The sequence below is a fragment of the Hyperolius riggenbachi genome, chromosome 12, assembly GCF_040937935.1.
Source record: "Hyperolius riggenbachi isolate aHypRig1 chromosome 12, aHypRig1.pri, whole genome shotgun sequence".
NCBI classification, from domain to species: domain Eukaryota; kingdom Metazoa; phylum Chordata; class Amphibia; order Anura; family Hyperoliidae; genus Hyperolius; species Hyperolius riggenbachi.
Window position 1 is genome coordinate 218,661,903 of NC_090657.1, and position 20,868 is coordinate 218,682,770.

A 20,868-nucleotide genomic window follows, 5' to 3' on the forward strand; every position below is an offset into this window, starting at 1 on the left:
CTTTGTATATATGGTGGCCTGATGAAGGGTTTCAATGAAAACCCGAAACGAACATGTGTCGTTGCCTAAACCTAAAACTCTCTATGTTCAGCCAATTCTGAATGATCTATGCAAATCACGTTAAGCCAGACCATATCTTTACCGGTTCCATGAAAATATTACTTTGATGTTCATGAGGACCACCTGAACGAATGGAAACATTTTTTTTAACATTTTGTATTTTGTCAAAGTTTTTGATTATATTTTTGTACTGCAAGAATGTGTTCTAGCCTTTTTTGAAGGACAATAGTGCTCTCTAAACAAACAAATGGATGTAGATAATCCGTCTGAAACCACAGAAGTGGTTAATTACACTGTGCATTTTATTTTGTTTTAACATTATTTTATTTTTATGCATTTATATAGCGCTGACATATTACGCAGCGCTGTACAGAGTTTAACTGTCCCTCACAATCTAGTCCCTGCCAAACAATACATTTTTATTGATCACACGAAAAAGGTGAGAATATACAGAAATATCACAACTGTGATTGAGCATGTGTACCACGTACAGAAACAGTACTAAAACCTAGATTAGTAAAGTATTCTCAGACTTCAGTTACCTTGGGACAACTTAATTTGAGAATAATTTGTTTGGGGTGGTGGTGGTGAAAATTAATTTTATAGACAAGGTGCTAAGACATCATTTGAGAAAACACGGGGGGGGGGGGGGGGGGGGGGGGGGGGGAAGCAAAAAAAATAGGATCTGTGTCTACAAAATCATCATAAAATGTAGCCCTTTAGCAGTTAATTTATGTAGAGGCTTGCAAATGCTCCAGGCCAATTAATTTTAGCACATTTTTTTTCTTATTTGTTACATTTGCTTGCTACTAAAAATTGTACTGTTGTAATGTGTATATGGCCACTTGTCACTAGGGGGCAGTGTGAGACAATAACAAATGGCCTCTGCTTTCAGTTTCTATATTCTCTGCTAGCAGAGAGACATCAAAGCATTCCAAGGATTTACCGCAGAGTGAGGTAAAAAAAAAAAAAAAAAAGGATCACTCCACTTTAGTAGAAAAAAGTTATACAAGTTGTAGACAACTCAGTAGATACTGAGGATCTCACTTTGGCGCTGGTCTAGACCTGGTAATCAAGAACTTATGGGCTCTCGGATACCCATGGTAAAGCCTCAGACACACATACTGGGCAATATTGATGGCCAACACTGTACAGACATGTTCTGCTGCTATGCAGGTGGGGGGGCTCATGAGTGATGTCATGTGGCAGCTAGGGTGAGTGAGGAGTGCTATCTTCTTAGGTGGTCATCAGCCAAATCGCTCCGCCAGGCCGAGGTGTCAGTGGGCATCGGGGACTGCTGTACACCGCAAAGCTGTGCCACCCCCAGCACTGCCAATCCACCCTCCCCCCTCCATTACAGAGAGCACCAAGAAGCATGTCAAGTAGTTATATATTTACCTGTCCCGGCACGCTACAGCGGTCCTCTCCTCCCGTCAGCTCTGCTCTCCAGCCGATGCCTCCCTGGAGTCCTCATCCATCTCCCGCTGACAGTGCTGCTGCTGTGCCATTTACGGGAAGCCAAATACTGAAGAACAAACGCGAGAAGGCCTGGGTGGAGAGACGTGCAGCAACGTGCTGCGACAGGCAAATCAAACATCACTTTACTGGACGGCACACATTGTACATCTACTGTGCCAACCACCACAATGGTGGCTACTGGGGAAGAACTGGAGGGGGGTGCGGGACTGAAGGGGAGGGGTGACCGGACCTCTGTGCCTCCAGGTGCCCAGTGTTGGTGCAGGGGCTGTTTCTCTAATAGTAAGTTGGTAATAGTGGGGTCTGTGCAGCATCCCCCCCACCCCCCAGCCAACAGAGGCTCTAATCAAAATAAAATAAGTTAAAACAGTAAAAATAGGGGAAAGTAGAACTTCCCTCCCCGTAGAAAAGTCAGCAAGATACGATCATTAAACTTATTTTATTATGCGCACCCAGAAAAAGTTGCGCCAACTTTCACAGGTCTTAGCCCACTTCCTCAGGCAGCGAAAACAGGAGCAGCTTATTATGAGTGAAGCTGCAACTGCTCCTGTTTTCACTGCCTGAGGAAGTGGCCTAAGACCCACGAAACGTGGCACAACTTTTTGGGGGAAGCGCATAATAAAAGAATTTTGATGACCGTATCTTGCTGACTCTTCTATGGGGAGGCAAGTTCTACTTTCCCTATTTTTACAGTTTTAACTTATTTGAATCTGATTGGTGCTTCTGTTTCATCTGTATACATTACATTGAGTCCTCCGCTGGTGGAGGAGGTCTTCCCCCGTTCTTTTCCCACTTCTACAGAGAGCGACATCTTAACCCCTTGAGGAGACTGGTTTAAGTTCCCTTTGCGCCTGAAAAGTGGTTGCCTATTGGCAACAAACATTTGTGAGTATAACTCTATATACAGTGGTTTGCAAAAGTATTCAGCCCCCTTAAAGTTTTCCACATTTTGTCATATTACTGCCACAAACATGAATAAACTTTATTGGAATTCCACGTGAAAGACCAATACAAAGTGGTGTACACGTGAGAAGTGGAACGAAAATCATACATGATTCCAAACATTTTTTACAAATAAATAACTGCAAAGTGGGGTGTGCATAATTATTCAGCCCCCTTTGGTCTGAGTGCAGTCAGTTGCCCATAGACATTGCCTGATGAGTGCTAATGACTAAATAGGAGTGCACCTGTGTGTAATCTAATGTCAATACAAATACAGCTGCTCTGTGACGGCCTCAGAGGTTGTCTAAGAGAATCTTGGGAGCAACAACACCATGAAGTCCAAAGAACACACCAGACAGGTCAGGGATAAAGTTATTGAGCAATTTAAAGCAGGCTTAGGCTACAAAAAGATTTCCAAAGCCTTGAACATTCCATGGAGCACTGTTCAAGCGATCATTCAGAAATGGAAGGAGTATGGCACGACTGTAAACCTACCAAGTCAAGGCCATCCACCTAAACTCACAGGCTGAACAAGGAGAGCGCTGATTAGAAATGCAGTCAAGAGGCCCATGATGACTCTGGACGAGCTGCAGAGATCTACAGCTCAGGTGGGGGAATAAGTCCATAGGACAACTATTAGTCATGCACTGTACAAAGTTGGCCTTTATGGAAGAGTGCCAAGAAGAAAGGCATTGTTAACAGAAAGCATAAGAAGTCCCGTTTGCAGTTTGCCACAAGCCATGTGGGGGACACAGCAAATATGTGGAAGAAGGTGCTCTGGTCAGATGAGACCAAAATGGAACTTTTTGGCCAAAATGCAAAACGCAATGTTGGGCGGAAAACTGACACTGCACAGCACTCTGAACACCCCATCCCCACTGTCAAATATGGTGGTGACAGCATCATGCTCAGGCGGTGCATCTCTTCAGCAGGGACAGGGAAGCTGGTCAGAGTTGATGGGAAAATGGATGGAGCCAAATACAGGGCAATCTTGGAGTCTGCAAAAGACTTGAGACTGGTGCTGAGGTTGACCTTCCAGCAGGACAACGACCCTAAACATAAAGCCAGGACAACAATGGAATGGTTTAAAACAAAACATATCCATGTTAGAATGGCCCAGTCAAAGTCCAGATCTAAATCCAATCGAGAATCTGTGGCAAGATCTGAAAACTGCAGTTCACAAACGCTGTCCATCTAATCTGACTGAGCTGGAGCTGTTTAGCAAAGAAGAATGGGCAAGGATTTCATTCTCTAGATGTGCAAAGCTGGTAGAGACATACCCTAAAAGACTGGCAGCTGTAATTGCAGCAAAAGGTGGTTCTTCAAAGTATTGACTCAGGGGGCTTAATAATTATGCACACCCCACTTTGCAGTTATTTAAAAAAAAAAAAATATGTTTGGAATCATTTATGATTTTCGTTCCACTTCTCACATGTACACCACTTTGTATTGGTCTTTCACATGGAATTCCAATTACATTGAATCATGTTTGTGGCAGCAATATGACAAAATGTGGAAAACTTCAAGGGGGCCGAATACTTTTGCAAACCACTATACATTGTCTAGCATTAACTCTTGTCTTAGGCTACTTGCACACCAAGACGTTGCGTTAGGTGGCACGTTAAGGTCGCATAACGTGCACCTAACACAACGTATGGTGCTGCAAGATAGGACGGTAGAGTGAGCCGCGTTAGGCGACTCTATCCCTATAAGGTCTCCCAGAGTGGCGCTGATTGGCCGGCGGGACCACGTGATGCGGAGCGAGACACTCCGCATCACGTGGTCCCGCCGGCCAATCAGCTGCCGCCACTGCAGTGAATATTAAGTAGCCATGTGCGCGGCTACTGTAGCTGGCTCTCCCCGCCTCCTCTCTGTCCCCCACTGAGCATGTGCAAACAGTCTAACGCGGCTATAGCCGCTCTAACGCCGTAGCATGCTGCACTTTCCGGAGAACGTGCAGCGTTACATGTAACGCAACGTGGGCTGTGTGAACAGCCCACTTGTGTTACATTGCTGTGCGTTGGGGGAGCGTTACAGGCGCACTAACGTGCGCCTGTAACGTCCCTGTGTGTAAGCAGCCTTAAAGTGAACCAGAGACAAAGTTCCCTCATGTATTTTACCATATATATCAGTGGCAACATTAGAGAAAACGCCTACCCTGCTCTCTGTTTCATTCTTCACTGCTCAGCCTGCTTCTAATCAGCCCTGATAAAATCCCCAACTGAGCATTCAGTCTGGCTTTGCTCAGGAATCATTATAGCCGAGTGTCTTCTGTGATGTCTTTTCAAGCTCAAGCCTGTCCCCTTCTGGCTCTGCTCAGGAATCATTATAGCTGAGTCATTATAGCAAAGCCAGACTGAATGCTCAGTCGGCGGTTTTATCAGGGCTGATAACAAGCAAGCTGACCAGTGAAAGATAAAACAGAGAGCAGGATAGGTGTTTTCTCTAATGTTCCCACTGATATATATGGTAAAATACATGAGTGTGCTTCGTCTATGGTTCACTTTAACCACTTCACTCACCCAAAAGGGGTTTTTACCCTAACGGACAAGAGCGATTTTCACCACTACCAATCACAATGAAATGATCTATATCTTGTTTTTTTCACCACCAATTAGGCTTTTTGGGGTTGATATTTGTTTTCAGTAATTACTTTATTTTCTATGCATTTTAAAAAGGGAAAAACAAGGAAAAAATACACTATTTCTCCAATTTCATCCCCTATAGTTTTAAAATAAAACACTGCTACTGTACATAAAACACACACATTTTATCTGCCTATTTGTTCTGGTTATCACAAGATTTTAATTATGTCCCGAGTACAAAGTATGGTGACAATATAGTATTTGGAAATAAAGGTGTATTTTTTCTATGGTGTTCTTTTTTTCCACTATTTTTACGTGCCCGCGCACACGTGCACAGCAGCAGCACGGTTTGACGTATATAAAAACGTCCTGGAGCCGTTAAAGAGACTCTGAAGCGAGAATAAATCTCGCTTTATTCTCGCTTCAGAGCTCATACTTAGCAGGGGCATGTGTGCCCCTGCTAAACCGCCGCTATCGCGCCGCTAAACGGGGGTCCCTTCACCCCCAAAGCCACCCCCGCAAACCTTGGTCGTAGAATTGGTCGTTCCTGGAGGCAGGGCTAACGGCTGCAGCCCTGCCTCCAGTCGCGTCTATCAGCGGTGCATTGCCACCTCTCCCCCGCCCCTCTCAGTGTAGGAAGACTGAGAGGGGCGGGGGAGAGGCGGAGATACGCGCTGACAGACGTGCGTGGGGCAGGGCTGCGGCGGTTAGCCCTGCCCCAACCAGGAAGAGGGGATGCGCTGCACGGAGGGGATTTGGGGGTGAAGGGACCCCCGTTTAGCGGCGCGATAGCGGCATTTTAGCAGGGGCACACATGCCCCTGCTATCTATGAGGTCTGAAGTAAGATTTATTCTCGCTTCAGACTCTCTTTAACCTCCTTAGCGGTAACCCCGTGTGTGACACGGGGTAAGCCGCCGGAGGGTGCCGCTCAGGCCCTGCTGGGCCGATTTTCATAATTTTTTTTTTTGCTAGACGCAGCTAGCACTTTGCTAGCTGCGCCAGCACCCCGATCGCCGCCGCGCGCCCGATCGCCGCTATCCGGTGCGGCGCGCCCCCCCCCAGACCCCTGCGCTGCCTGGCCAAACAGTGCCAGGCAGCGCCAAGGGGTGGATCGGGTCTCCCAATGACGTCCCGACGTCGCTGACGTCGGTGACGTCATCCCGCCCCGTCGCCATGGCGACGGGGGAAGCCCTCCAGGAAATCCCGTTCTTTGAACGGGATTTCCTGATCGCCTATCGCCGGAGGCGATCGGCGGGGCTGGGGGGATGCCGCTGAGCAGCGGCTATCATGTAGCGAGCCCTGGGCTCGCTACATGTTTAAAAAAAAAAAAAAAAAAAAAAAAAATTTAAAAAAACTGCTGCGCTGCCCCCTGGCAGTATTTTTCATACCGCCAAGGGGGTTAAGAGGCTCTAGCAGGACGTTTTTACAAGTCAGCTTGTCATTAAGTGGTTAATATACTACACCACAGGGGGCTTTCGGTTTTCTTTTTATACGTCCTATCTCTAGAGATATACAAATGAAACAACAAAGACAAAAACCCCAAGATTCACCAAGCTTGAGGACTTTCACATCTAACTGGAGGAATTATACTTATAAAATTTAGGTTGCCACATAGGCAACCAATAAGTAGGCAAGTACGTTTTTTCACTCAACTCTACCAGAGTATGGAGTCTCTTTGGGTGTTCTACTCTCAAACATCCAGTTAAAAAAACAAAAAGGCCACTGGCCAAACACAGTTACCTCCATTAATACTGGAACAATTTGATTCTACAGGCAATACATTTAGAAGGGAGCCTCAGGCAACAAGTACTAATCCCCTTACAAGAAAAATCAAATAGCCTACATTGGCAAGAACACTTTACGTCATGCACTGAACAAAGTGTTTCACAGGTCTCACCCATTCCACCCGAAAGACGCTCACGCGCCTAGAGGACCACCTGGCAGCACTGATACCCGATGAAGCAGGAAAGACCCTTGAAACGCATTAGTTGGTGCTAGCAATAAAGGTTTCTTGCCAATACAGGCCATTCAATTCTTCTTCTAAGGCTGAATATACTATACCTTTTGCTTGAAGAGGCACCAACTACCACTCTCCCTAAAAGTCTGTGGGTGCCGCCTACCTGCTAAAACCCACATTCCTCACTTATAATGGGTATGCGATGGTCCAACTTTTCAGAAATCTGCTCTGGGGAAACAGGAAGATTAGAAATCTACGGTCTATACGGTCAGCATGTGTGGTCTTGAGCAAGTTTTAAACTAAACCAATAGGAAAGGGGTAGAAAGTAATGGATGGGTGCCTCAACCTAGACAGGTAAAGGCCCGTACACATGCTAGATTAACAAGAAAACGAGAGAGAACACAGCCCAATATAGTTCAGTATGTACTGGATTGATGTGGGTGATGAGAGGCAAGTATGTAAAGTTATACTCACAAACATGGGTTACCACTAAGGCAACCACTGTAAATGCAGGTGGGGAGATTAGACCTGTCCCCACTGCGAAATTAGAAGTTGATCTCTGTAGATCTGGAAACAAGGGATTAACACCCCTCCACAGAGGCGCTAGGCTGAGACTTAGACACTTGTTGCTGTATGCTCCATCCCCTATTGCCTGATGAAGCTGGGCCACACCTGCGAAATGCGTTGCCATGACCCTTTGGAGTGTATATATAAATACATTTGCTTGTTGATATAATATCAACCTGTTTTTGTGTCTGCTTGGAGGGGGTAGGTCCACCACTGCTTCCCCCGTTTTTTTTTTAATTTTAGCTACTTTTATCCTTTTGGCGCCTCTGTTCATTTACACATGCTATATTACAGTCAGCTGAGACGGCCAATAATGACCCCTCTGCCGATCCGGTGTACAGCAGCCCCGATTCCCCGACTGCCAATAGTACTCTTAAAGTGGATCCGAGATAAACGTTTACTCATTGCATAATTGTGTTCCTTACATATAGTTTATAGGGCATTCCTCAAGCCAAATACTTTTTTTGTTTTGTTTTAATACTCCAATTCCCTTTAAACTAAGCAAGCCTCGCCCACAGCTTTTTATAGTACCTTGGCATTCTCAGACTCATGTAGCAAGGGCTTATGGGAGCTTATTCTGGGCAGGAGGAGGGGGAGGTATTACTAGCCAGAGATTTCAGAGGCAGAGGGGAGGAGGGAGGAGGAGAGGGGAGTGAGCTGAGGGCTGCAGATGCTATCATCTTGCCTGTGTGTAATGTGACAAACAGAACATGGCTGCCCTCATTGTATCACAGGAATAAATAATTATAAACTGTTGTAGCTGTTTGCAGCTAGATTTGCTGTGTAAACCATCTAAACTTTAGATAAGATACAGTGGTGTGAAAAACTATTTGCCCCCTTCCTGATTTCTTATTCTTTTGCATGTTTGTCACACTTAAATGTTTTTGCTCATCAAAAACCGTTAACCATTAGTTAAAGATAACATAATTGAACACAAAATGCAGTTTTAAATGATGGTTTTCATTATTTAGTGAGAAAAAAACCTCAAAACCTACATGGCCCCGTGTGAAAAAGAAATTGCCCCCTGAACCTAATAACTGGTTGGGCCACCCTTAGCAGCAATAACTGCAATCAAGCGTTTGCGATAACGTGCAACAAGTCTTTAACAGCGCTCTGGAGGAATTTTGGCCCACTCATCTTTGCAGAATTGTTGTAATTCAGCTTTATTTGAGGGTTTTCTAGCATGAACTGCCTTTTAAGGTCATGCCACAACATCTCAATAGGATTCAGGTCAGGGCTTTGACTAGGCCACTCCAAAGTCTTCATTTTGTTTTTCTTCAGCCATTCAGAGGTGGATTTGCTGGTGTGTTTTGGGTCATTGTCCTGCTGCAGCACCCAAGATCGCTTCAGCTTGAGTTGACGAACAGATGGCCGGACATTCTCCTTCAGGATTTTTTGGTAGACAGTAGAATTCATGGTTCCATCTATCACAGCAAGCCTTCCAGGTCCTGAAACAGCAAAACAACCCCAGACCATCACACTACCACCACCATATTTTACTGTTGGTATGATGTTCTTTTGCTGAAATGCTGTGTTACTTCTACGACAGATTTAACAGGACACGCACCTTCCAAAAAGTTCAACTTTTGTCTTAACGGTCCACAAGGTATTTTCCCACAAGTCTTGGCAATCATTGAGATGTTTTTTTAGCAAAATTGAGACGAGCCTTAAAGAGGAACTGTAACGGTAAAACGTCCCCTGGGGGGTACTCACCTCGGGTGGAGGAAGCCTCAGGATCCTAATGAGGCTTCCCACGCCGTCCTGCGTCCCTCGGGGGTCTCGCTGTAGCCCTCCGTACAGCCGTGCCGCAATATTTACCTTCCTGGCTCCTGCGCAGGCGCTCTGATGGCTGTCGGCTCCGAAGTAGGCGGAAATACCCGATCACCGTCGGGTCCGCTCTACTGCGCAGGCGCAAGTCTCCGGCGCCTGCGCAGTAGAGCGGACCCGACGGAGATCGGGTATTTCTGTCTATTTCCGAGCTGAATGCAGCCACAGCGCCCCCGCTGGAGCCAGCAAAGGTAAATATTGAAATTACAGTCGGGCCTGTCGCCGGCTGTTCAGAGGGCTGCAGCTAGACCCCCGTGGGACGCAGGACGGCGTGGGAAGCCTCATTAGGATCCGGAGGCTTCTCCCACCCGAGGTGAGTACCCCCCAGGGGATCTTTTTCAAGTTACAGAGTCTCTTTAATGTTCTTTTTGCTTAAAAGTGGTTTGCGCCTTGGATATCTGCCATGCAGACCGTTTTTGCCCAGTCTCTTTCTTATGGTGGAGTTGTGAACACTGACCTTAATTGAGGCAAGTGAGGCCTGCAGTTCTTTAGATGTTGTCCTGGGGTCGTTTGTGGCCTCTCGGATGAGTTTTCTCTGCGCTCTTGGGGTAATTTTGGTCGGCCAGCCACTCCTGGGAAGGTTCATCACTGTTCCATGTTTTTGCCATTTGTGGATAATGGCTCTCACTGTGGTTCGCTGGAGTCCCAAAGCTTTAGAAATGGCTTTATAACCTTTACCAGACTGATAGATCTCAATTACAGTACTTTTGTTCTCATTTGCTCCTGAATTTCTTTGGATCTTGGCATGATGTCTAGCTTTTGAGGTGCTTTTGGTCTACTTCTCTGTGTCAGATAGCTCCTATTTAAGTGATTTCTTGATTGAAACAGGTGCAGCAGTAATCAGGCCTGGGGGTGACTACAGAAATTGAACTCAGGTGTGATAAACCACAGTTAAGTTATTTTTTAACAAGGGGAGGCAATAACTTTTTCACACAGGGCCATGTAGATTTTGATTTTTTTTCCTCACTAAATAATAAAAACCATCATTTAAAACTGCATTTTGTGTTCAATTATGTTATCTTTGACTAATAGTTAACGGTTTTTGATGAGCAGAAACATTTAAGTGTGACAAACATGCAAAAGAATAAGAAATCAGGAAGGGGGCAAATAGTTTTTCACACCACTGTATATGGACAGGTTACTTGTCATAGTTAGTTTTTCATCTGGGATCCGCTTTAATGCTTAACACCCCCCCCCCCAATCGCATGACATTACATCTGCGCTACTCCTTTGTCACCGCCCCCCCCCCCCCCCCCCTCACATTGCAACAGAACGCATTGTTATCCTGTAGGCTGACTACGCATCTGTGCAGCCTCAACCCAACGATGTTGCCTGAGGAAATGGATGACGATCCCCACTGGGTGACATCAATCTATGCGCCTTAAAGGACACCTGAAGCAAAAATAAACTAATGAAATAAACAATTGTATCTGTCTTCCTTCTCCTAAGAAGGACTTTTTAAGATATTCCACAGTTTTATTTTATATTTAAATCCACTTAAGTTTTTCCTTTTTTTTTCTTTTGCTCAATGACACATTCATTGAAGTATGCCAGAGCTAAAATCTATGAACTATGGACCCTTGTATCTCTATCCTGCTCTCAGAAGCCATTTTCTGCCAGGGAAGTGTTTTATATAGTTGTAATTTCTTATCAGTGAGGGTTATGCTGTAGTCTGACCCAGTTCTGACTCTTTAACTCTTTCAGACAGAGAAAGGAAAAAAGGAACACAGCACAGTTATTTGTGTGCTTGGCACTGTACATACCCATGTCTATCTCATCATGTCACTGCGGGTATCCTTTAAGAGAGGAAAACATGGTACACACAACCAATTTTGATTGGCCAATTGTACCACTTCCATGCAGTAAGAGAGCTTACCTACACAATACTTTCATTGTATTAAAAATCTGTAGGATCTTAATCAGGCCCGTATTTACATCAGCGGAGCCTATAGGCACAGATGCTAGAAGTAATTCCTGCGCTGCCTTGACACTGGGATGTGTAGTAATGCTGCCAGGGGCTGCTCCAGTTACCGGGTGGTGCCAGTGATCCTATGTAACAAAGCGAAAAAGACCGGAGCGCTCCTCTGGTGCACTAACTTTTTAATATCAAAACACGCATATACAAGTTACACTTACAGTGTGTGTGTGTGTGTGTGTGTGAAAAGGGCGTGTCATGCGGACGCGCTTTACTGCAGTTTACGACAAGGAATGCGGAAGAGGCCCCAGGACGACTGGCAGTCGTCCGAAATCGAAACTTAGCGGCGGAGGGAGACCGGAGGGCACCGAAGGACCGGCGCGGGCACAGGACGGCTGCAGGAGCCTTGGGAAAGCCCCCAGGTAAGTGAATTTATTTTCCCACGGCAGTTAAGGTTCCCTTTAAGATAATAAGCTTCAGAAGACAGAGCTCTGGAAGTCCTGGAGAGATCAGTGGCTCTTTTTCATAGATAATAACTGGAGTTTAACTCTTCCTGTACTGGAAACAATATTAGACTCGTATCTCTGCTGATAATGTCATATTTTTTCGCAGTACTACACATACAAATCATTATATCATACGTTTATTTTCACTTCAGATCCCCTTCAAACAATACTAGCTGCCTGACATCCTGCTAACCTCTTTGGCACTACAGCAGCCAAAGACACCAGCAGAACTGCCAGGAAACTGGTATGGATTAAAAAGGAAATAAAGCCATGGCCGAAATTGTTGGCACCCTAAATTGTTTTCCAGAAAATCAAGTATTTCTCACAGAAAAGTTTTGCAGTAACACGTTTATTCCCATTTATGTGTATTAGAACAAAACAAAAAAACAAAAAGAAAAGAAAAAAAGCACATTTGACAAATCTCTGCTCTCCCAGAATGCTTGGGGGGGGCGGGATAGGGGAAGTTGGGTAGAATTACGCATAATAAACAGCCTAGGCTAGGCCTCAGTGGGACGTCATGGCTGCATACAAAAAGATAGCAATCTATAGCTATAGGAAGAGTTTCCGATGCTGTTACCAGGATATTTAACGTAAACGTAGATATTCTGAATAATTTACTGCATTCTTCTATATGTCTTTACAGGGCCTCTTTAAAGGACACCTGCAGTGAGAGGGATAAGGAGGCTGCCATATGTATTTCCACTGAAACAATACACATTGCCTGGCTGTCCTACTGCAGATCCTCTGCCTCTAATACTTTTAGCCATACACCTTGAACAAGCATGCAGCAGATCAGACATTCGACTTAAAGAGACTCTGTAACAAAAATTGTATCCTGTTTTTTATCATCCTACAAGTTCCAAAAGCTATTCTAATGTGTTCTGGCTTACTGCAGCACGTTCTACTATCACCAGCTCTGTAATAAATCAACTTATCTCTCTCTTGTCAGACTTGTCAGCCTGTGTCTGGAAGGCTGCCAAGTTCTTCAGTGTTGTGGTTCTGTGATGCATCTCCCCCCTCCAGGCCCCTCTCTGCACACTGCCTGTGTATTATTTAGATTAGGGCAGCTTCTCTCTTCTCTCTTATCTTTTACAAGCTGGATAAATCCTCCTCTGAGCTGGCTGGGCTTTCACATACTGAGGAATTACATACAGGCAGAGCTGTCTGCACTCTGCAGGAAGAAACAGCCTGACACTTCAGTGGAAGATAGCTGCAGGGGGAAAGAAACACACAAATGATCTCTTGAGATTCAAAAGGAAGGGTGTATACAGCCTGCTTGTGTATGAATGTATTTTCTATGTGTGGACATACTGTACATCAATCTACTTCCTGTTTTGGTGGCCATTTTGTTTGTTTATAAACAAACTTTTAAAAACTGTTTTTAACCACTTTTAATGCGGCGAGGAGCGGCAAAATTGTGACAGAGGGTAATAGGAGATGTCCCCTAACGCACTGGTATGTTTACTTTTGTGCGATTTTAACAATACAGATTCTCTTTAAGTTAAAGAGAAACCTTGACCAAGAATTGAACTTCATCCCAATCAGTAGCTGATACCCCCTTTCCCATGAGAAAGCTTTTCCTAACAGATCATCAGGGGGCTCTGTATGGCTGACATTGTGGTGAAACCCCTCCCACAGGAAACCCTGAAAACCATGCTCCTGGCAGTTTCCTGTCTGTGAACCTCAATGCATTGAGGCAAATAACAGCTGTTTTACTGTTTACAACTGCCAAAAAAGCAAGCAGCATCGCCTTCCAGTGACATCACCTGCGAGCAGTAAAAAGGTCACCATGTGATAAATGTCAGAATGTAAATCAGTGAGAGAAAAGATTTTACAATGGGCAAACACAGACTAAATCATTTATACATAGTTATTGTAAACATGTAGCACTTTTTTTTATTACATTATTTTCACTGGAGTTCCTCTTAAAATTTGCAGCGTGTTTGTTTCAGGTGTGTGAGTCAGACATTACTGATGCACAGAAGATCACCAGGACAGCCAGGCAACTGGTTTTGTTTAAAAATAAAAAAATATGGCAGCCTCCATATACCTCTCACTTCAGGTGTCCTTTAAAGTAAACCTGAGATGGGGGAGCGGAATCTTCCTCCAGCCCACGCGGGGAGTCTTTCTGGGGCAATTTGCGGAGGCTGCAATCAGTGGAGGACGGCAGTGAGGGATCGATCAGGCCGGAGGGGGCTGGAGGAAGCCCCAGGTATGTATACATTATTTATATTCCCCGTCTCAGATACACTTTAAAGCGGTATTGTCACCATAAAAATCAAATTTCAACAGCAACTGGTCTGAGTGTATTAAGCGATAAAGATGCTAATCCTGCATTCAAAACTTGCAAAACTTTTTCTGCTGTTATGTTTTGGAGTTATCACATACTTAAAGTGGACCCAAATTAAAAATACAAGATTTCAGAAATAAAACCTATTTTCTAAATTATAATAATAAATAGCAGCCTTTTTTCAGCTGCATGATGACATATATAAAATATTTTACATTTATTGGAGGAACCCCTCCCTTCCTTTCATATTGCCGGGATTTTTCCGGCAAACTGGAGGAGTAGATGGTGTCCAACAATGGAGAAATTGCTAATGGCTGCCCCCAGTATAACCCTAGATATAAAAAGAGAAGGGTGAAAAGCATGCACTGAAATGATCATAGGTTTGAACGAGTGTTTATTTATCTTTGTATGTGTCAGAGTGGTGCAACTAAATATTTTTAATTAAAAAAAATGTTTGGTTTGGGTCCGCTTTAAGGAGAACTGGCCCTTTAATAGCCATTGCCATTCAGTTGCATGCTGGGGGTTCTTTTTATCTATAATATATTCCCCCTCTTCCCTTTATTTCCCTGCCTAGCTTCTTATCTGAAACACCCCCTGCTCACTTGTGTTTACAAGCAAGGCTGAGGTGACTCAGAGATTGGAGGATAAGACAGTGCAGTTCCTAGTATACACCTCAGTGGGAGTGTCTGAAGACTCTGGGAGGAGGGCAGCTAATGAATACACAATGAGCAAGAGAAGGGGGGGGGGGGAAACGAGTCAGGGAGGATATGATGTCAGCATTAGCTTGGCAAGATGGTCACTGCCTTGAATAGGATTTTCTGCTTTTCCTTTATAAAATTCTCAGGAATCATTATGTGGATAGCACAATACATCTGTTATGCAAGTAGAAGTAGTATTTATCTACTTATATATGTGTTTTTTATTTCTAGGTTAGCATGGGTGTCGCTTGTTCTTTAAGTGTAAAGGTGGAAACACGCAATACAATAAAATGATCCGATTTTACGGCAATTCGATAAATATGATCAGATCTCCCGGAAAAAAAAAAAGGAATGTTTTTTTCCATTCGACTGAAGAATCCGATCGGCTTTCCCTTTTTATCGATCTGGAATGCTGGAAATTTTTCTTCAATTTTTCTAAAGATTGTATGGTGTGTGTTAGATTGTCAATTCATTAATATACACACCCTAGCAATTTTCTCAGAGTTTCCAATCATTTTTATCATAATTGGGGAAAAAATATAACGTGTGTGCTACATTGGCCATATTTTTGAAATGTTACAATTAGTCGGAAAAATTGATTGCTATTCTTAAATTGAACAGATATTTAAAAAATTGTATGCTGTGTTGCCACCTTAAAGGGAACCAGAGACGAACTGAATTAAAAAAAATGAAAAAGCTTTTATACATACCCGGGGCTTCCTCCAGCCCCATAAGCCTGGATCGCTCCCACGCCGCCGTCCTCCGCTGCCTCTATCACCGCTACCGGGTCCCGTCACTTTCGGCGGACGCGGTCAATTGTACGCAAGAGCAGGGACTCCCTACATATCCTTACGCATGCGCCTGCGTAGTATGGAGGTGCATGCGTAAGGATCTGGAGGTAGTCCCTGTTCTTGCGTACAATTGGCCGTGTCCGCCGGCAGTGGCGCACTGCGCTTGCGTCGACTAGTCAAAAGTACGGTACCCGGTACCGGCAGTGTGGGAGCGATCCAGGCTTATGGGGCTGGAGGAAGCCCCAGGTATGTATAAAATCTTGTGTCCAATGTCTCTGGGTCTCTTTAAGAAATGATACAGAAATCTGAAAAACTGGAGCTCTCCCTGACAGTACAGGTAGTCAGTACTCTTGTTTGTGCAGTCATTCTTTTTGCTGTGGCTCCAGTGGATAATATACTAGTGAGACTGAATAAATACTGGTGAGAACATTCAATAATGCCCTAGGCTGGCACCCTCACTGCACAGGAGAGGAGGCATCAGCTGGGAACAACAGGAGGCGAGATATATCAGTTATTTGCTAGCCCTCAGTGACAGGCAGCCAATGGAGGCAGCCCAGCTGGGAGAAGTCATTGAGAAGTGGACCACGACACTTGCCCCTTTATAAGTAAAGCGTCAGGGTTTGCCCCTAGAGGCCAGGCAGGCGGATCTCTGGAATGATGATGTGACAATATGTGGCCGATCAGAGGAATTCCTTTCTTGCTGCAGCGCCGGGGTCTGGGAATGCAGCACTTCCCCTACAGTAAACACATGTTGTACATATTCTGGGGCGGAAGTGATGCCAAACTAATTGCATCCAGCACAAACCACTGAATAATCTGTGCGCATTGCTGTAAGAAAACATCACACTGGGCTGAAACTGGAGGTGTGATCCCCCCACCAACACACACACACACACACACCACACACAGACTACAGACACACACACACACACTGTACACAGAGACACACACACACTGTACACAGACACACACACACAGATACATACATATATATACACACACACACACACACACACACACACACACAGTGTATTACCCCCCCTTCTCCCACCAAAACACACTCCCCTTAAACGTACACTGTGTCCCCCTTACCCCCAACATACACACACACACTGACTACAGACATCTGCTGTGTGTACCACCGCCTCCCCAATCACCAAAACACAAACTCCCCACAGTCACACAATGTGCCCCCCCCTTTACCCCCAACACACACACACACACACACACACACACACACACACACACATGCTGTGTGTACCCCCCAAAATACACATATGCTCTCTACAGACTTATACAATATACACAACCCTACAGACATACTGTGTACTGTGTGTAACTTCCACCACCACCAAAACACAAACTACATACACACAACTTCAGACATATACTGTGTGTACCCCCCCCCCCCCCCCCCCAACATACACATGCTCCCTACAGATATACAATATACACAACCCTACAGACATAGGGAGCACACGTGTTTGAATAGTGTGTGTTTTTTGCCGCAAAGCGATTCAGCAAACTCATGTTTTCTGCACAGACAAGCTTTCTCCTAAGAGCCGGTTCACACAGACGCTTGGTGGCGTTTACCGCTAAGCGTCTGGGACTCGTAGCGCCCATTCAACTGAAAGGGAGCATTTAACATCGCGCGGTTACCATCGATTGCACAAACTCCACGTTCCGATCCCGATTTTCCCCGTCGTTTCAGGCGACCCTGGACACTACATGCAGCGGTCAGGGTCGATTCACCGCCGCATCTTAACACTGCAGATCACAACGGACGCCGACGATCGCTTGCAGGAAAGTCCGTCACCACCCCTGAACATGATGACGCAGAACAGAAGGCCGCCAAGCGTCCGTGTGAACCCGCCCTAAAGGACTCTCTCAGACTGGAGGCTGAACTGCACCTGTCGGCCACGAGCGCCATTCGGGTGCAATTTAAAGGACAACTGAAGTGAGAAGAATATGGAAAGTACCATATTTTTTTCCTTTTAAACAATACTAGTTGCTTGGCAGCCCTGATGGTCTATTTGGCTGCAGCAGGGTCTGAATCACAGCAGAAACAAGCATGCAGCTAATTGTGTCAGATCTGACAATGTCAGAAACACCTGATCTGCTGCGTGCTTGTTCAGGGTCTATGGCTAAAAGTATTAGAAGCAGAGGATCAGCAGGACAGCCAGGCAACTGGTTTTGCTTAAAAGGAAATAAATATGGCAACCTCCATAACCCTCTCTCGCTTCAGTTGTCCTTTAAATGCAGCTGAAGGGCAGCGGTGGTAACGCTGACATGCAGTGGCATAAACTGGCAGCAGAGGACTGCAGCCGCGCTCAAATGTGACTCTTTGGGGGAGCCACCTGTCTAGCGCCTGTACTGAGCACTAACAAGCGCTTGGCCATGGCCAGTGCTGGACAGCTGCTGACAGGCAGTGAATTTGCTGCCTGTCTGAAAGAGGCCTAACACATCATTATCAGGCAGAAAAGAAAGTCAGGTGACCACTCCCAGGCCTGGACCTCCATGTGACTGGACAGTTGTGTGAAGGTCCAAGACACACCCCACATCCAGCTCTGCTGAGCTCTATTGGGGGCTATAACACTTTTTTTTCCAGGGCTTTGGTGCAGAACACAAATGACACTGAAGACAATGTAGGCAGTCAGTGAACCGCACACATCGGAGGGCCTCCGCAGCAAAGACGCCTCCTCAGCACATCATGGTGGCGCAAAGAGCGAAGGCCTCAGACAGGCGTTCTGACTCCGTGCACAGAATTATCCAGACAAGAATCACAAACGCACAACCCCGCCACTCCCCACATCACTGCGATGACATCCAGAGATAGAAATTCTACCGAGAGGTATTTAAAATATTCATGTTGCTATGGCACCAAATTACCTTGATTTAAAGGCCACGTGCTCCTAAAGCAGATAGCTCACCGCAGAGTACAGATGGGCCCAGGATCCCTCTGACCTAGTAACCGCTTTGGGACGCTAACAGCGAGGCCTCGGAGATCGGGGTCCCCAGCTACACCCAATCGCTTACCGCAGAGATTCGCCCGACATGCAGATCAGTGGTGTGTGGAAGAAATGGATGGTCTTGGGCAGGATGATCGCTAAGGGCCCATTCCCACTGGGGAAATTTGCAGGAAAATCGCCATTGATCGCTAGTGCTTGGAAAAAGCACTAGGGTAATTAAAAGTACATGGCGGTGATTTCACTGCAACGATCACCGGCGACTCTCGATTTGCAAAAACGTGGCGCATCGCAATTGAAATGTTAAAATAAAAAAAACGCAAATCTCTCAAAAATGGTGACATTGCCCAGTAAAAAAATTATACAGAAAATGTGAAAACTCCCCTTCGCAAAACACTAGCGATTCTCAGTGAGAATTGGCCCTAACTGCTCAGCAAAGATGGTCAATGCAGGCTAATTTATGGTTGTGGCTTGCATGCCAATTTAATGTAAATTGAATGCAGCTTCAATCAGACGCTCTTCCTGTTGATTTTGATTGGCCAAATGGTGAGCTGCCTACAATTTGCACTTGATCTGCACGCGAGTCGGACCAATAAACATCCCATACACCATCTCTGGCACTTGCTATGATCTGATATAACAATCTTGTGGATTGAAAGGATGCAACATAAAAGGCAACTCATCACTGCCAAAGCTTAGGAATTTTAAAAGCTTTATTGAGATGGCATTTGCTTTCGGGAACAAAAAGCTCCTGGCCAGGAAGCTGACACTCTACCCTGTCGGCCATCCCAGCCTGTCATTGCCAACATGAATGCCCCAGCATGTCGTCTGTATAATAACATTAAACGGAGCCCCATATATGCCGGGTTCCAGTGTGTAGCCCTGCCACCTTGTAGAAAAAGACCTCTGACTTTTCTATATCTGATATAGACAAGACCAGGGACATTTTCTGCCAGGAAGCAGAGCTATGCATTGGAACCAAGCCGATGCGGGGTTCCAGTGAACGTTATATTATGTGCATGTTTAAAATGAAATTAATATGGCAGCCTCCATATCCCTCTCACTTCAGATGTACTTTGATTTAGAAAGTGCAAAAACATTGTACAGCAAATAATGCTGGGTGCAAATTGCAAACCTCCATATATAATGGGTATAATGAACAGAGCAGCTGACGGGTAGTAGAATTCCTGGTGACTCGTGATCAGGTGATGGATTTGTAAGGCGCTAATTCGCTAATCCACATCATGTGATGCTTCTGTTTCCTGTGTGAGGTAAAGCAGGAAGTAATCAGAGCCAATCAGAGCCTTACACATCTATCACCTGATTAAACTGATCACATGCTTCTCCGCAAGTCCTGCAACACACAAGTCCATGTCAATTTAACGCCCCTCCTATGCAGCTCGGAGATTTTGATCGGCCCAATTTCAGTCGGCATACAACTTGCATGCAAGCTACTTTCATCTTTCGTATCCATTGCCTGTAAGCTACTCCCGTGCATTGGCTAGGAGCTTGCTGATGCTCAGAATGGACAGTGCAACGCATTGCGCCATATTTGAGTGCAGCCACACTCGGACGCGACATGATGCGGGTTTTTGAAGTACAGCCGTAAGGTGGCCTGCCTGTCAAGTGTTCAGTCTCCACACATGAGCAACGCTACAGAGGGGAGGAGTTTACCTAATCCAGGTTACATTCCAAAAGCTAGCTGCACATGGATCAATCACAGCCCTTTTTCCAATCAATAAACCTCAAATTGAAAATGGATCAGGCAGCAGCCCATTCCACCACTAGCTGTCAGGCAGGGAACACACTTGCAGGGCCGTTTTCGCCTGCGTTTCCCAGGTTTCCGTCGGGTTTTGCGGTCACGTCTAACGCGTGCGTTTCCGCGTTTATGCGATTGCATGGCATGTAGTGCCATGCAATGTGCGGGAAAAAGCAGAAAACTGTGCGGGTACAAAACGCGGAAAAAACGCGAACGCAAACGCGCACAAACGCATGCGGCGCAGCATTTCCTGAGCTAGGCTATTAATTTCAATAGCCTTTAAAATCGTGCGCGTTTTGCCGTTCGCGGCAAAACGCGCAAAAACGCATGTAGTGTGTTCCCTGCCTCAGATTTCAGCAGAAGTCTGTTTTAAAACTATGAAACAGCTGCTGCTAACTTTAAAGCAGGCCTGAACGCAGAACTTCCGCTCTAAAAGATCCGCAACAGCATAAAAACCTCAAGGGCCTGTTTCCACTGCATGCAGATTGGAGGCAGAAAAACTCCAATGACTCCAATATATGTCTATGG

At 45.4% G+C, this 20,868-nt stretch overlaps 1 protein-coding gene across 7 annotated transcripts in view; it reads right to left on the reverse strand.

The window, feature by feature from the left end:
- Positions 1-20,868, reverse strand: part of ARHGAP44 (Rho GTPase activating protein 44) — a 178,086-nt gene that overhangs the window by 147,835 nt on the left and 9,383 nt on the right. Inside the window, exon 1 of one of the 7 annotated variants that reach the window (XM_068261910.1) lies at positions 1,459-1,555. The exons of the other annotated variants lie outside the window; for them this stretch is intronic. The gene's annotated coding sequence lies outside the window, so the exon portion shown is untranslated. Of the gene's footprint in view, positions 1-1,458; positions 1,556-20,868 lie in introns of those variants that run through there. 7 annotated transcript variants of the gene reach the window in all.